At 37.3% G+C, this 3,756-nt stretch overlaps 1 non-coding gene across 1 annotated transcript; it reads left to right on the plus strand.

The window, feature by feature from the left end:
* Positions 1–2,478: 2,478 nt before the first annotated feature.
* Positions 2,479–2,585, plus strand: LOC121205822 (small nucleolar RNA R71). Its single transcript, XR_005900895.1, has one exon. It is a non-coding gene; the product is annotated as a small nucleolar RNA R71 (small nucleolar RNA).
* Positions 2,586–3,756: the final 1,171 nt, after the last annotated feature.

Consider the following 3,756-nt stretch of genomic DNA (forward strand, 5'->3'; position numbering starts at 1 on the left):
CCCATTTCGGCAATCAAGAAGAAAGATGAGCATGTATGCTTTTTTTTATTGTTTTACTAATCACTTTATTTTAAAATAAAAATAAAGCCATCCCTTATTATAATTCTAAAACAAAACATATATCTTACATCAAACATCATTTATGGCTGGCCACTAAGGAAAATTTGGTGCATTTGACATGCAAATCCCTCATGTCATTACTTCATGCATTATTTAGTACTTTAAAATTTACCTATCACACTTTATATATTTATCACATGAGTCCTATCTTAAAAATTTCACATACAAATAACCAAATCAAAGCATGATACTTTCACACATGATTTACACATATAATAAACACAGAATTTAATAGTTAATTATTTTTATGACTCAGTTTTGTGGTCCCGAAACCACTTTCCGACTAGGGTCAATTTAGGGCTGTCACAAATGCACACTCTGCACTCTAATCATCTAAATGCACCATATTCATTAACAACTGTCTCACGAGCGCTCGCACGCTCGCGAGTTCACAAAATACCAACGTTTTGGTGTTTCGACTTTTATTGATTCAGTCTAAGGGAGGGTGTCGTTTACACACCTGGTTGATGATGATTGATGACGATATCTTCCATGCGATAATCCTACAATCGATCACTAACACATTGGACTTATAAATTAACGATAACTAACATAAATCTACATCAACTAACCCAATCATCACACAAGTTAGTCATTTACGCACGAGGGGAAAAATAGTCATTTTACCCTCTAGGGGTAAATCGGTAGTCCTACCCTACAGGGGTATTTTAGTAATTCTACAACTTATCCACTTGGACCTAACGACCCATTGGGACCACATGGCCCATTTCAGCCCATCACGGCTCGAAATAGCTATCCTACTGCTAGAGTCATGAGAAATACACACCTGTTAGGAGACTATAGTTAATCTGCGCTCCAAACACTCTTAGCTAACGCCCAACCCAAATGAGCACGTCACAAAGCGAGAGGGATCAGCCAAGAAGGGTATGCCTACTCTCCTCATGGTTTGCTCTATTTAAAGCCAGCTCTCCATCTACTTTTATGTTAGCTTCCCGATGTGGGATCCCTCTATCACCAGAGTTTAAAACCAACACCAACTCTTGCCGTCCCAACATAGCAAAATAATCAACCTTTGCGTGCCAAGGGATTCGAACCAAAGTCCTCTCACATGCCAACTCACGCCACCACCACTAGGCCATCAACTCATTTGTGTCATAAATCCAACACATTAAACTTTAAAGCACACCTGCTTGTTTCCAGATTTATTGAAAAGAAAAACCAAAATATATTGCAAGAGCCAAGACTTGAACCTTGGACCCCTTGCTTCCTCTATGGCGTCACTTCCTTGTCCCCTAAGTGGCACCACCTTGCCACTACACCACACTCTTTTTTGCGTCATCTTTTACCCCTTTACTCTTAAAAGCCCAAATGCCAATTGCATCACCTGTTCATAAAATTAAAATTTCGAAGACTACCACAGATTTAACTTAATTTTGGGCCTTCCAAAGGCCCACTAACCTACTAAAATATATATTTTAACTAACCAGAACACACACAAATTTTAAAAATCACAGAAACACAGAAAACCCGAAAATTGGGGCGTTACAATTCTTCTCAACAGGCTTATCTTTGACATCAATCAATCAGGGTTCTAGAATTTTACCACTTCACAATACCACTGTCTTGATATGTTCTTTACCCAAATTTCTTTGATTCTCAGTATTGCTCAACAATGTTCCTTGTGGTCTATTACGCAGCTCCATAGCTAACTGAGCCAATTGGTTTTCCAAATTTTTCATGTTACTGCTTGGCTTAGGATCGAAGTGTCATTCTTTGCCATGTACGCTTTCAGCAAGTTCTCCAAACTATTTGATGCCTCGGCTTGAGGTGGTTTTAGAGCTTGCTGATTAAACCCTTGAGATTGGTTGGGTCTATGCTGCAATAAGTTATTGTTTGTTCTATTTCATTGGGTGCTCTAAGAAAAAGTTAGAATGATAACGCCATGAAGGATTGTAGAAGTTGGACTAGGGCCCTTGTCCACTCCTATTTCGATGTTCGTTCTCCACATAGTACACTGACTCAGAATTTGATGGACAATTGTCAAAAGAATGACCTTCCTCAAAGTATACATAGGAAACTACTTCAAACAGACTTGGTGGCTAAGCTGTAAAATTATTGGCACTATTAGCGGCAAACTACTTTAACATAGAGGAAATAGACGATACCTGAGCTGATAAAGAAGTGAAGGCGTCAACTTTATAAACCTCAACTACACGTTTTCCTAAAGCTGTTTGATTTGTTGGCCATTGATAGTTATTACTCGTGGTCCTTTCAATGATCTCATAAGCCTCATTATAAGACTTAGACAAAATTACACCATTCGCAGAAACATCTACCATCAATCTTGTATGTGCATTGAGACCATTATAGGATGTCTCCAACTGGATACAATGAGGAATCCCATGATGAAGGCACTTTCGAAGTAACTCATTGAATCGCTCCCAATCCTCAGACAAAGACTCGTCATCCAATTGTTGGAAAGTTGTGATCTCATTCCTTAACTTAGCGTTTTTGCTAGGTCAGAAATACTTAACCAAAAATCTCTTTGCTAATTCTTGCCATGTAAAAATAGAACTTGGTGGCAATGAATTTAGCCATGCTCGTGCTCGATCTTGCAACGAATACGGAAACAACTTCAACCTCAGTGTGTCTTCAGTCACACCGGCTATCTTGAATGAATCACTCACCTCCATAAACAATCGAAGATGGAGATGTGGATCTTTCGTGAGCATACCACTGAATTGGCCTACCATTTGGAGCATTTGAAACATCACTGGTTTCAATTCAAATTAGGTTACCTCAATATCTGACCTTCTAATTCCTGGATTTAACTCACTAAAAAGTGGCACAATATATTGCCTGATGCATCAATCCCTATCATCGGCAACGAGGATAGGATTTTGACATGATTGGCTTCATTACCTTGGTCTTGATTCTGATTTCCAAGGTCCATCTTGACTTGTCTTTGAGCTGTTTGTTCACGTCTTCTTTTTTTTGAAAGTTTGCTCAATTTCAGGGTCTACAAGGAGTAAATTGATAATCTGATCTATGCTCATAAACACCTGAAAAGAAATTCACAAATTAAAATAATAAGTTAGTAATATTAGAAACACACCAAATTGGAAGTAAATAATATCACGAAAAAAATGACTATGGCAACAGTTAACAATCCCCGGTAACGGTGCCAAAAACTTGTAACGCGTAGGTTTGTGCAAGTGTACACAACCGTTATCAAGTAATAAGTAAGTATCGAGTTATCATGTCCACAGGGATTGTATTTGTGTTAAATGACTTAATTGTAAAATTATACTAATAACTTGGTAAATATGTAACATCTCGAATTAGGGTCTAGTTAAAACAGTGATTTCAAGACCAAAAATCCAAAATAAAAACAATTATTTTATTATTATTTGATGGTCCATGACATGATTGCATGTTTTTGTGAAATTTCTTGATGAAATTCTATGCCTAAGATGTCCAATTTGACTTTCAGGACCAAATTGAATAAGTTGTAAAACTTGTGTTCTAGAAGCTTTAAGCATGAAATTGAATTGGATTATTAATTAGAGGCCCTTAAATGGAAATTTGACCAAGTTCTAAAGTTTTGGACAAAAATGGGCATGAATAGGAAAATTTTGAAAGAAAGGCCTTAAGGGCATTTTTGTCTTTTGGTAA

Source organism: Gossypium hirsutum, chromosome A08 (genome assembly GCF_007990345.1).
Source record: "Gossypium hirsutum isolate 1008001.06 chromosome A08, Gossypium_hirsutum_v2.1, whole genome shotgun sequence".
In the NCBI taxonomy this organism is placed as follows: Eukaryota; Viridiplantae; Streptophyta; class Magnoliopsida; order Malvales; family Malvaceae; genus Gossypium; species Gossypium hirsutum.